We start from the raw sequence: 14877 nt of genomic DNA, 5'->3' as shown, positions 1-14877 counted from the left end.
TGATATGCCACTCCCTATCTACCAGAATGGTTAAAATTTAAAAGACCAACAATACTAAGTGTTGTCAAGGATGTGGAGCAAGAGGAGCTCTCCTACTTTGGTGGTGACTGTATGAAATGGTATGACCACTTTAAAAAGTTTGACAGTTTCTTATAAAGTTAAATGTACACCAATCCTATGACCCAGCAATTTCACTCTTAGTTTTTTAACCCAAGAGAAATGAAAACACACTTGGTGGTGTTGGTTCTGAGCTCTTTTTTTTTTTTTTTTTTTTTTGTGGTACACGGGCCTCTCACTGTTGTGACCTCTCCCGTCGCGGAGCACAGGCTCCGGACGTGCAGGCTCCAGACATGCAGGCTCCAGATGCGCAGGCTCAGTGGCCATGGCTCACGGGCCTAGCCGCTCTGCGGCATGTGGGATCTTCCCAGACCGGGGCACGAACGCACATCCGCTGCATCGGCAGGCGGACTCTCAACCACTGTGCCACCAGGGAAGCCCTGGTTCTGAGCTCTTTAAAAGACATTTTCATAAACAAGCTTTCTAAAACATCTCCACTTCCTTACATCTCACTTACTCCTCCAATCACTGTTATCAAGCATCATTCTCTGGACTCCCCTGAAATCACTGAAATCAAGCATCTCAAGTGCTTGAAAGTTCATAGTAATTAAAGAGGTTTCCTTGGTTTGAGATCAGCTGGAGTGAATAGTGTTTCATGGGTTTGATTATTCTCAACCTGCTCTGTCATATCCTGGATTAGGGTAGCTACATTATGGTATATTTTGTTGATCATGTTGACTCTATACACAGCCAGCTCTGTAATTTAATTAGGCAATGGGACCTTAGATGCCTCCTCTAGGCTGTCTTATATCCCCCACTCCCGACCCACCACCCCCTAGTTCAGGCCATCATTACTTCCTTTATATTTTTGCAAGAATTCTTACCTAATGGCTCTCCCTCCTCTCTCATAATACGCGTCTACTCTTCACAGGGCTGAGTGAGTAAGGTTCCTAAAGCACATCTCTGTTCAAATAACTTTGTGTTTCCTTTTGCCAGCAGGATAACATCCATACACTTAGGGCTGATGTTCAAGGCCTACCACAATCTGGTCCTGATTTAGCATGTCCTGGTCAATTTAAATACTTGATTCCAATTCAGCTGATCAGGGCAAAATTGCAAATAAAAATACCTCATATTTACTGAGTGTTTACTCTGTGCCATTCACAGATTATCCTTAGCATGGTTGTCACAAGATTTGACCTAAAGTGATCTTTGTCCTAACCTGACTCTTGCTTTGTCATTCTGTCATCTCACCTTAACCACCAGCTCTGTTACTTCACCTTCTTCATCCATTTCAGTCCCTCTGATTATGGCATCCTGAGTTTTTGGCTTCTCTAGTTGCCTCTGCCATCATTTCCTTTGAGTTCTGTATTCTTATCACCATGACATTTGTCCAACTTTCCTGTTTGTTAACTAACCCTTTTTCTTGTCCTCTAGATGCCCTTCTTAGAATTACCACCACAGGAAGACTTGTTGGCACTGACCCCAGCAACTTGGGCTCTATTCTATTCTTTGGCTTTGATATCACAGGGGTGGACCCTGGACATTCTGAACCTAGCCTTCCTGGTTTATTATAAAATCATGCTGTAGATTTCCTAGAATGTCAGGTTTAAAAGGAATCCTAAAGTCTATAACAGTACAACCACTAACTGAGTTAAAAACCCTATGTTCTTTCTCTTATTTTGCTCATTCCTTTGAATAGTGCTTCAAATATTTGATGGCAGAATTCATATCCCTAAGTCTCCTGTTTCTAATCTAAATATCCCAGTTTCTTTAGTCATTGTCTCCAGCTTGACTGATTTCCTCAAAATTAGCTTTATTTTTATTACTGCCCCTTTTACAATAAATGGTGGAAAGAATTTTTTTTTAATGTCCCAATTATGTTCTGACCAGTTTGGGCTAGAATAGGGCTTTATGTTATTTACTATTAACTTTTACGTAACTTTCCCCATGATGATGATTGGGATCTTTTTAAATCCTTGTTCTGGAATCAGTGTATTAGTTACTTCCTGCTTCAGCTTCAGTCTCATCTCAGATCCGAATCACGGTGCTGGGGTCAGAGTGCCATGCTTCTTCCCACAAAGGGCAGCAGCTTTTACTAACTTCTCTGCAGCAATGTACAGATATACAACATATTGCCGTGGGTATGTCCAGATATGTCATGAGTGTTGGAGAGTTCTGCACAATTCTCTTCTGCTAATTGTAACTCCCACTCATCTCGCATTCACTGAAACCATCTGAATGCCAGTGAGGGACATATTATCAGATAGAAAACGTTGAATCCATGTTGATTTACTTCTTAGCGTTAGTAACAAATTCCTCTTCACACACAACTGATTGAAACACATCCATGTGCTTATAACAGATGAGATTCCTCCACATACGAGACTTCCTCTAGGTACTGATCAATAGTACACCTAGTACGCATTGGGTAGTCATTTAACCAGTTATTCTAACTGTTCCACATCCTCTCCAAACATTTAAAAAAACTTTATCAAACCCTTGCCAAAACTTTGATTTCATCACGTCTATTGCATTCCTTTTATTTAGAGGCTTCATGAAAAATAAAAACTAGTTTGTCTTAACTTTCTTTCCCCTTTCAAGTTCTGATTATTACTGCTCCATTTTTATTTTTAAAAGCTTTAGAATCTTAACAGGGTCCATGTCAAGCTCCCCTTTCTATGCTGTTTCTATGCAATCTACCTCCATTCATCAGGATTAGTCAAGAATTAGCGGATTCCTTTTTCTTTGTAATTGGGCTGTGATTCTCCTCTCTAATGGACTCATTCGCCATCCCCAGAACACACCCTCCCTTTTCTCTCCTCCACCCGCGCCACCCCCCCTCCCCACGAACCCCTACCCCGCTGGCTCTCCTAGCCTTTGCTTAGGGTCTGGAATATCCTGTTCTATTATGTAACTGTGTCTGTATGTCTTGGCTCCTCGGCTACAACCATAGTTTTCTGAAGGTGGGAGCCCTTTATTATACTTCATAGCGTCTAGTGAAGAGCAAAGCACCTAACAGTCCAGTAAAGACATACTTTCTGAATGGATGAATGAGGACACATTAATTTTTCTTAGCTTTTCTTCATGTGAATACTCCTGCAAAAAATATTCCAGCATATATGCCTTCTTGTGAACGGATGCTTTTATATCTAGAGAGTCCCAAGAGCTAAGTTATTTGTATTAAAAAAATAGATGTTGCTAGATTCCTTTTCCCAAAGACTTTATCTGCATTTCTCCCAGCCATGTATAGGAGCATTGCTTTTCTCACAGCTCTTTTAGCAATAAGTATTTTGTGTTGGATTTTAATCTTTGATGAGTTCATTATTAAACATTTGCAATATCTTTACTATTAAGTTTGCACATATTTTCATATGTTTTTTGATCTTTTTGATTTTCACTTCTGTGAATTTGTTCTTATTGTGAATATTCAGACTCTTTGCCCATTTTCCTGTTTGGTTGCTTGTCTCTTTTTATCAGTTTAAAAAATTTTTGTGTATTATTGTTATTTATTCTCTGCTCAAACTTAGCATTGCAAAAACTCTTTCCAGATAAATTGTTTGTCAGGCAGTGTTGGTGGTACAGTGGTGAGCATAGCTACTTCTAAATAAATTGTCTTTGAGCTTGTTGTATACTTTTCAATACTTTATGTCTTTCAATAAGATTTTATAGTTTTCTTTATAAATTATATTGACAAATTTATCCCTAATTATTTTGTAGTGTTTGTCAATATTGAGAAAATTTTTTCTCATTTCTATTTCTAGGCCCTTATTATTAAAATAAAGTTATTGATATTTGAATATTCATCTAGTATCCACCTATTTTTACCATTACTGCTTGTTATTGTTGTGGTTGTTACTCAGATTTATTGGGTGTTCATACCATCAGCAAAAGCAGATAAGTTGATCTCATCGTTTTGAGACTAGTTATTTTATGTTCTCGTTGTTTTGCATTATCTAGAACTTCTAAGACAATGTTTACTAATAATGGTGGCATGAACAAAAATTTGGAATTTCTTGGAAATTAAGACTGACTCTTCTAGATAATTTTTGGATCAAACAGAAATCAAAAGTGAAAAGATAACTAACCTATCTAGAGAGGAGTAAAAAAGAGACATTCTACCAAAACCTATAGAACCTAGAAAACACTGTAGTCAGAGGAAAACATATATATATTCTTAAATGACTTCATTATTAATGAAAAGAAATATTAAAAAATCAAAGGGGAGAGAAGAATTTAATATCCATTTTAAGAATTTAGGAAAGAAACTAAAATGGAATTAATTTAAAAATTTTAAAATGATCCTGTCCCTTCTGTCTCCCTCTTATAAGGACCTTTCTGATTACATTGGACTCACTTCAGAAATCCAGGGTGATCTCCTCACCTCAAGATCTTAATCCTATCTGCAAAATGCCTTTTTACCATATAAAGTACCATATTCATAGGTTCCAAGGATTAGGGCATGAACACTTTTTTGGGGGGTGGGGGGGTCATTATTGGGCCTATCACACAAAAATTTGGGCTAAACTTCTCTTTTCCAAAATGATCAGTTTCAGCTAAACACACATTAATTAGATTTTCTTTACTCTCTGTATCTTACAGTTTTAATTCTTTCTTACACGCACTAGTACAGAACACTATAAAGCACTCATTCTGCCTTTTAAAATTATTCTTTTTTTCCCCCATTTTCCTTCTTGCTGACTTTTAACCTCTTTCTTTCAAGGTTTCCAAATTCAAAAAGTATAAATACACATAATGATCAAACATGTGCTATACCTTAAGTCCAAAGCGATTTCCTCAAGAGTTTGCTCATGATGGCAGATGGCCACTTAAACATAGTAACCTATATGTTTATTTTAAATTCAACAGAAAGGAGATTAGTGTCCAGTGAACAATGTTGGATATTTAACATAAGGAATCTGGGGTTCTTATGCTCTTCAGAAAACATACCACAAAAACTTATCTGAACAATATTATCAGCCCTTCTTCCTTCCCATAACAAACTGAAGACCTAAGATAGATTTCTTTTTTAAGATTACTTGCCATCTGTTCTTCAAAGATGACTAAGCCTGTAGAAGTCTATTTCATGTGTATGAACTAAAAGTAACAGTATAGAGAATAACAGTGCCAATTCTGGAATCAGACAAACCGTGGTCAACAATAGCTCCATCGATTATTGAACTTAGGAAAATTACTTAATTATTCTAGTTTAATTTTTCTATTGGTCAGATAACAGTACGTAGCTGGATTAATGTAAGTATTAAATAATTCATGCAAAGCACTTAATCCAGGATAGGCATGCAGTAAATTCTTGATAAAATTACTTATCAGTTCTTTTTACAACATCTCATTAAAAATGTGCCAGACACATCACACAAGGATTTGTTCCCCAGTTTTGATCAGCCTGAAAAACAGAGGCATTCTAACCCTGGAATCAATGGGACCACTGCTGAAAGAAAACTTTCAAGGTCCTTATTCCCCTATGCATGTCATTAATGTTGACCTCATTTGTTGATGAAAAAGAAACAAGTTGGTTTATGCTATTATTAGCCTAAGATCCTGAGTATATACTTCTTCAAAAGGAAATAGGAAAAAGAAAGATCTAGTTCCCTAGAATTTCTCTGTCACTATTAGTCACGTTTCTCTTTTCTCTTCCTGATAAAGCTATAAAAACTCTATTTAAAAGACTCCTAAAGTTTCTTTACTTTGTTCAGACAGTTTGAAAAATTAAGACTAGTGCTACTCAGATAAATCCTAGAGGAGCCCATGTCCCCTTTGCATGGCAGAAAGAAGGGCCAAAAAGCAGACTTTTCTTAGCAAGGGTGAAACTGGAAGAGGTGTAAAGTAGTATACTCTTTTATTATATCAAAGATGTAAACAAAATTGCAGAGCTACCTGGTTGAAAATTTCTGAAGAAATAAAATGAATTAGTAAATTCAGTTGCTCAAACACAGTAATTTAAAATAATAATGTGGCAGTTTTACTCTTTTCCCAGGATTTCCTCACGTCTTTCTTTATCTGCTTAAGTATTATCAGATTCCCACAGTAGTAAATTATGCAAGACTGGAAAAGAGTGAACAAATGATTCTTGAGGCATAAAGTAACAAAATTTGTATAAGGAACCTGAGGTCGGCTGGATAGCTGGTGAAATATTGAGGTTTAAACCTCAATATTTCACTTCAGTGTCTCCAAGTAATTCTGGCTGCGTCATTCCCCAAGTCCTGTGAGAGTGTGGAGTGATGGTGTGCAGGCTCTTTATGTCACCTTCCCTCCCTCCAAGGCCTTATTTAGAAATTCCAGAGGTGGTTTAGTGGTGAAAGGTTGTTCAAGTACCTTCCTCTCCTTTTTATTCTCTTCAGAGCAAACACTCAAATACTCAGAGAGCCAAAGCAGCTGTCTCACTCTATGTCTGGATCGCAGAGCCCTAAATATTTATAGGTCTTTGAGAATTCCAAGTCTCAAGTTCAGGTAGGATGCTATTTTTACTTGGTTGCCATTTGAAGACTTACTTGCAGTGGTTAACACACTAGAAGATAACTTTTTTGACTATAACTCTAATACTTTCTAATTTGGAAAACTAATTAGAATTAGTCATTCTAATTTAGTCATTAGAATGACTAAAAAAATTTAGTCATTCTAATTTGGAAAAATATTCATACCAAATATTTTATTTGGTATAAATAAAATAAAAATACCCATAATACCACTGTCAATGTAACACTGTGATCTCCTTTCCTCTCTCTATGTGCGTATGCATATAGACACAGAGTATTCAGATTTTTATGATGTTTTCACATTTTACATACAATTCTTATTCTGTTTTTATTAATCTATTATTTTGTTATTTCTTTACTGGAACATAGGCATTTCCCCATGCCAATAAATATTTTTTGAAAATGTTATTTTAGTAGCTAAATAATATTCTGTTTTATCCACATATAATGTAAGAAAAATGGTTCTCCCATATCTCACTACTGTGGCAGCCCTGGAACTAAATAATGGAAAGGAAGTTATCACTAAATGCAGAAAGCTGGGAGGGGAGTCTCTGGGAATAGTCAGGGGACAAAGGTATAGATAGAAAATATCAGATGAACATGAGGTGTCAACCTCCTAGAGCATTGCCCTGCTCCTGTTGGTTCCTTTCAATGGCTCTTACTCCTGAACAAAGCCCAAACTTCCAAGTCAGCATTCAAGGCCTCCCACAATTTGCTACAACTCACTTTTCCAACTTCAGTTCTTACTGTACTTGTTTACACTTTCCCATGTTTCTGCCAAATGGGCTGGTTGCCTCTTCTTTACATAGAAGTCAAAGGTCTTTGCTCCCTCTATACCCATGCTCACTCTTTCCACTTCACATTGAATGTCTCTGCCCTTCCTTATAGTGACTTGTCTACATCTTATCCCTTGTTTCAAGATGCAGCTTGAATAGCACCTCCTTCATGGAGCTGTGCCTGAGTCCTTCTATCTCTCCTGGCCAGAGTCAGTGTTTTTCTCCTCTCAGTTTTATCTTTACCTATGCATCAATTTTTACCTGAATTATGGCTATTTGGGCACACATCTTATTATTCCTTTTAGATTATGCATCAAAATTTTTGAATATTTTCATGTCACAGTATTGTCTTCAACATTGTAATTTTTATTGGCACACACTAAGGAACTAATAGCATCCACTGTTATACTGCTCACTTATCACTTTGTGCCCTTATTTGAGTAAAACTCACCTGAATGGTCTTTCTTACATTCATCAGAGAATGTTTTTTGATGGTAACTGATCTCCAGAGATGGTCCCCAATATTTCCTCTTCACTCTGTAAATTCCCAGACACATCAAGATGTGGAGCTACCTCCTACCCACAACCCTCAGAATCTGGGCTGGCCTTGTGAATTGGCTTTGAGAATGCAGTAGAAATAATAGTCTGAGACGTCCAAACCCAAGACATGTGAGGAACCCATACTACAAAGCAAAGAGCCAAGGTTGTCTTTGACAGCCACAGGTGAGCTCCCAGCTGACAGCCAGCAGTAATTATCGGCCATGTGGGTGAATCACATTGAATATTCCAGCCTACTCAAGCCCCTAGACAACTGACCCAAACCCATGAAGAAGAAGAGCACAAACCCATGCAGCCCACCCTAGTCAGCCCAAGAATCATTAAACATAATAAAATGGTTGTCATTCTCTACTACCCAAAGCAATCTACAGATTCAATGCAATCCCTATCAAACTACCACTGGCATTTTTCACAGAACTAGAACAACAAATTTCACAATTTGTATGGAAACACAAAAGACCCCAAATAGCCAAAGCAATCTTGAGAACGAAAAACAGAGCTGGAGGAATCCTGATTACTGATTCCCTGACTTCAGGCTATACTACAAAGCTACAGTAATCAAGACAGTATGGTACTGGCACAAAAACAGAAAGATAGATCAATGGAACAGGATAGAAAGCCCATAGATAAACCCATGCACATATGGCCAACTTACCTTTGATAAAGGAGGCAAGAATATACAACTGAGAAAAGACAGCCTCTTCAATAAGTGGTGCTGGGAAAACTGGACAGCTACATGTAAAAGTATGAGATTAGATCAGTCCCTAACACCATACACAAAAATAAGCTCCAAATGGATTAAAGACCTAAATGTAAGGCCAGAAACTATCAAACTCTTAGAGGAAAACATAGGCAGAACAGTCTATGACATAAATCACAGCAAGATCCTTTGTGACCCACCTCCTAGAGAAATGGAAATAAAAACAAAAATAAACAAATGGGACCTAATGAAACTTCAAAGCTTTTGCACAACAAAGGAAACCATAAATAAGACCAAAAGACAACCCTCAGAATGGGAGAAAATATTTGCAAATGAAGCAACTGACAAAGGATTAATCTCCAAAATTTACAAGCAGCTCATGCAGCTCAATAACAAAAAAACAAACAACCCAATCCAAAAATAGGCAGAAGACCTAAACAGACATTTCTCCAAAGAAGATATACAGACTGCCAAAAAACACATGAAAGAATGCTCAACATCATTAATCATTAGAGAAATGCAAATCAAAACTACAATGAGATATCATCTCACACCAGTCAGAATGGCCATCATCAAAAAATCTAGAAACAATAAATGCTGGAGAGGGTGTGGAGAAAAGGGAACTCCCTTGCACTGCTGGTGGGAATGTGAATTTGTACAGTCACTATGGAGAACAGTATGGAGGTTCCTTAAAAACTACAAATAGAACTACCATATGACCCAGCAATCCCACTACTGGGCATATACCCTGAGAAAACCAAAATCCAAAAAGAGTCATGTACCAAAATGTTCATTGCAGCTCTATTTACAATAGCCAGGACATGGAAGCAACCTAAGTGTCCATCATCGGGTGAATGGATAAAGAAGATGTGACACATATATACAATGGAATATTACTCAGCCATAAAAAGAAACGAAATTGAGCTATTTGTAGTGACGTGGATAGACCTAGAGTCTGTCATACAGAGTGAAGTAAGTCAGAAAGAGAAAGAGAAATACCATATGCTAACACATATATATGGAATTTAAGAGAAAAAAAATGTCATAAAGAACCTAGGGGTAAGACAGGAATAAAGACACAGACTTACTGGAGAACGGACTTGAGGATATGGGGAGGGGGAATGGTAAGCTGTGACAAAGTGAGAGAGAAGCATGGACATATATACACTACCAAATGTAAAATAGATAGCTAGTGGGAAGCAGCCGCATAGCACAGGGAGATCAGCTCGGTGCTTTGTGACCACCTAGAGGGGTGGGATAGGGAGGGTGGGAGGGAGGGAGATGCAAGAGGGAAGAGATATGGGAACATATGTATATGTATAACTGATTCACTTTGTTATAAAGCAGAAACTAATATACCATTGTAAAGCAATTAAACTCCAATAAAGATGTAAAAAATAATAAAAATAAAATAAAATAAAATGGTTGTCATTTTAAGCCACAGAATTTTGGGGTGGTGTGTTACACAACATATAAACCTAACACTGATACACAAGTTAAACCATGTGAATTGCTGATATTGGACAGGTTTTGACTGACAACCTCATATATTTCAACCTAATACGAATAATGCCTTGATATTGTTCTATTGCTCTTAGCTCTTATTCTAAGTAAGTTATAACGCTCTTCTCTCAGAACCCACTCAGCATAGAGAGGTTGAAAGTTATCACCATAACAGTAAATAATAATAACAGTAAATAAATAAATGAATATTATGTATTGACCAAAAATTAAACAATCCAACAGAGAAGTGTGTTGTATATACTAGTGGTCCATACACAACACTAAAGAGAAAACCCCCCAAGTTCAGCTTTTCCAAAACTTCAGTTCTTTGCCTACCACCTTCATGATTTAGGGCACGTCTTCATACTCACTATAAGATTATCTACATTATCTTTACTCAGAAAAATCATTTTAGTGAAACATTATATCCCTCCCATCAACGGACCTATTTAAAGAGACTCAAAGTGATAGAATGTTACTGGCTCTCTTTGAAGCTTATATGTTAAGATAGACATATTTACATACCCACAGGTTCTGATTAGATCATCAGACACACAAGTAGCACAACATGTGTCTTAAAACACAAAAGATCAGAGTTCTTTCTTAGCAACATTGTGAAAAACCCAAGGCTTTCCTTCATCTCCTATTTCTCTTTTTCAGTATACTTATCACTCTCCAAACCACAACCTGAGGCATCCATTTCTTCCTAGTACCCCAAATATCGCTGGTCTACACAGTGACATTTGATCTAGAACCCTCCTCAGTGGACAGCACTTAAGCTCCAAAGATTTCTTGTCTTCTTTTCCAACCACATTTATCCTGTTCACCAACTCCATGGGTTTTGTTCTCCAATGGAAAGAGTGAATATAAAGAATTCATCTAGACTACTTTGTTCATGCTTATGCTTTCAAGGTACCACGTATACACAAACTATTTTAATTTTTGGTTTACTTCTTTGTATTCTAGCCTTTCCATTAAATATGAGGTAACTTACAGAAAGTGTTTAATAAAATATAAATGTAAGGAAAAGGCACAAGAGGCAGAAGAAAATGCAAACTGGTACAGATGTAACCAAGGGGAAAATAGCACTCAAACAAACAAAATAGTCCATAAAATACCACACATATGCTATAGTTAATATGTAAATTTGACTAAGAATCTCCTGGTTGATCAAAGAATAAAGAAGACAGGTCTTTTATATTAATCTCCTTAATCATGATTTAGAAGAAAACTAATTTCTTCAGGTAAATGTTGTTTCCTGCATTGTATTCTAAAATTAATCTCTTATATGGATCCTTATAATGTGGAGCAGAGAAGTGTAAAATATAAAATAAACATTCCTACAACAAATAGAGAAAAAATTTCTAGAGAGTGTTTCTAGCAGTATTCTTTGATTAAAAGTGAGTTCAGACTTCTATTTCTAGTCAAGGTAAGGGGTTGGATTTACCATTACAATTGAAATAATGACAGAGCCAGAGAATATATATGAAACAATGTTTTTCAGTCTTTGGATAGGAGGTTGCAAAGGACAGTGATATTGGCGAGAGTGGAAACAAATGAGGTAAGTCTTCTGATTGCCCAGATTTACTGCCTGGAAAGAGTTTCCAGGCTATAACTTGAAGAGAGAGGGAACTCAGGCAGAGCCTTGGGACTTCCTGAAACTGAGAATTGTTTAGAAGTTGAGAGAGGCTAGGGTTGGTAAAGTGTGCAGGACAGAGTTCCAGAGAGGAGAGAGCTACACAGAGAGAGCTCTGGAAATCTTCAGAAAATCTCCAAGTCTTCCTCAAGCTGGGCTATGACAGTTTCCTTTGTAAGAAAACTACCCACATATGGGGAAAGAGCCACCCAATAAGAGCAAGGGGAACAATTCTTGGGTTTCCACAGGACAAAGCATAGTTTGTGCTCCCTTCAACAAGAGTGGGAAAAACTCATAAATCATAGGATATCAGGTAGAATACTCAAAAGAGTATTGATTCAGTAATAAAAGAAAATTAGCTCTGGATTAAAGGTGGCTCCAGTCTCACAAAACAATACTTAAAAAATAAAAAACGGCTTCCCTGGTGGCGCAGTGGTTGAGAGTCCGCCTGCCGATGCAGGGGATAAGGGTTTGCGCCCTGGTCTGGGAGGATCCCTTGTGCCATGGAGCGGCTGCGCCCGTGAGCCATGGCCGCTGGGCCTGCGTGTCCGGAGCCTGTGCTCTGCAACGGAAGAGGCCACAACAGTGAGAGGCCCGCGTACCGCAAAAAAAATAAATAAATAAAAAATAAAAATAAAGAAAATAGAAACCTCAAAAGGGTCAACATTTCTCCAAGTAACTTAGCTATGACTTAGAAGAAAAGCTCAGGAATATTTATAAGAATATGAATATATCCAGCACCAAGCAAGGTAAAATTCACAATGTCTTGCATCTGATAAAAAATTAAAGGCCACAAAAAAAGCAGGAATGTATGACTCATATTAAAGAGATGGGCCAATCAATAGAAACAGACCCAGAAATGACACATATGATAGAATTAGCAACAAGAACATTAGAAGTTATTGTAATGATATCCAACACATTCAAGAAGGTGAAGGAAACTTGAACATGGTAAGTAAAGGCCCAAGTAGAACCACTAGCCATGAAAACTACTACTGGGATTATTTTAAAAAACACACATTGAGTAATAGCAGATTAAACAATGTAGAAGAAAAGATTAGTAAACTTGAAAACATAGCAATTGAAACTATTCAAAATGAAACACAAATAGAAAAAAGACTAGAACAAAGAAGCAGAGCATCAGTGAGCTATGGGACAATGCTAAGCACCCTTTTGTATCTGTATTGGAGTTTACAAAAGGGAAGAGGTGGGTGGTACGGAAAAAAATTTTTTGAAGAAATAATGGCTGAAATTTTTCCAAACTTAATGAAAACTATAAAGTCACAGATCTAAGAATCTTAACAAACCAAAACACACAAACACACACACACACACACACAAACACACAAATCATAAAGAAAACTATATGAAGGCACATCATAATCAAATTTCTTAAAGCCAGTGTTAAAAATATCCTAAAAACAACAAGAGATAAAAAAGATGTTACATTTAAAGAACAAAGATAAGCAGATTTAGAAGAAGGTGAAACATTTTTAAAGAACAAAAGCAAAAACAAAAACATAACCTTGTCAATCTAGAATTCTATACCAATAAAGTTCTCTGACCATTTATCTGATTAACTTCCACATTGGAGGAAACTACTGACCTGAAAACTTATGTGAGGCAACAAGATGATACCTGTCTCTGTAAATTACATTGTAATTTAATGGAACATAATTATTGTATGTTTATAAAATAGCATAACCATTTGAATGTATAAATTTGTTAATTAAATTATATATTCATTTTATTAAAACTATCTTTCAAAATGAAAACTCAAAAAAAAAAAATAACCCAGAGACGTTCTCAGAAAAGAATTCATTACCAGCAAACATGTATGTACTATGAGAAAAGTTAAAGGATGTTTCTAAACAGAAGGAAAATGATGGCAGAGGAAAATCTGAATCTACAGAAAAGAATGATGAGTACTAGAAACGGTAAATATGCAGTTAAACATAAAAATTTTCTTAATTTTCAAATATCTTTAAAAGATAATTGACTTTTTAAAGTAAAAAACAACAGCAATGTATTGTGGGGTTTATTACACCTGTAAAATAGAAATATCTTAGCACGAAAGCTGGAAAGGGGAGATAAGAAAATATATATTATAAAGTTCTCATATGTGAAGTGGTGTAATATTTAAAGATGTACTATAAATCCTAAAGCAACTACTAAAAACAAAAACAGAGAGTAATAACTACTAAAAATATAACAATCAATCCAAAAGAAGGCAGAAAAGAAAAGGAAATATGCAGTAAAGAACAGATGAGATTATCTTACACCATACACAAAAATCAACTCAAAGTAGATTAAGACTTAACATAAGACCTAAAACTATAAAATTCCCAGAAGAATATGTAGGGGAAACCAACAAAGGACAGGTATCCAGAATATATATGTATCTCCAGCTCAAATGATCCTAAACCCAAAGAGTTGTTAAATGTATGAAAAGATGTTCAACCTCACTAATAATCAGGAAAATGCAAACTTAAACCATTATGGAAAATCATTTTATACCCATAAGAAAGGCAAATTTTTAAGTCAGACAATGCCAAATTTTGGTAAGCCATTTAGTAATGTGAACTCTTATTCACTGCTGGTGGGAGTATAAATTATTTCAATAACTTCAGAAAATAGTTTGGCTTTCCTTATAAACCTGAAAGTGTACATTTCCTACACCCCAGCAATTTCATTAGAATGTATACATTTTATAGGAATTATTGTACCCTAAGTTAACTCTTACACATGTTAGTCAGGAACATGTAAAACAGTGTTTATAGACGCTTTGATCAGTATTGTAAAAATGGAAACAGCCCAAATATCCATCAACACTAGAATGTATAAATAAGCTGTAGCAAAATCTTATAATGAATATACAAAGCTAAATACAATATGGATGAATTATTCAAAAACATAATTTTGTGTGAATAAAGTCATAGACAAATATATTGTTTGATTATTTTTATGTAAAATTCAAAAGTTGGCAAACAAAATAATGTTCTACTTAGGGTTTCCTATATAGGTATAAAATCTCCAAAGAAAGGGAATGGTTAATGTATAATTCAAGATATCGCTTATGCCTCAGTAAGAGAGCTGCAATCAGTGAGTAGCATCTAAGAGGTTCTGAAGAATAGTAATGCTCTATCTCTTGGC

Source organism: Delphinus delphis, chromosome 1 (assembly GCF_949987515.2).
Source record: "Delphinus delphis chromosome 1, mDelDel1.2, whole genome shotgun sequence".
Taxonomy (NCBI): domain Eukaryota; kingdom Metazoa; phylum Chordata; class Mammalia; order Artiodactyla; family Delphinidae; genus Delphinus; species Delphinus delphis.
The sequence above is the reverse complement of the archived record's forward strand: the minus strand, read 5'-3'. Positions refer to the sequence as shown.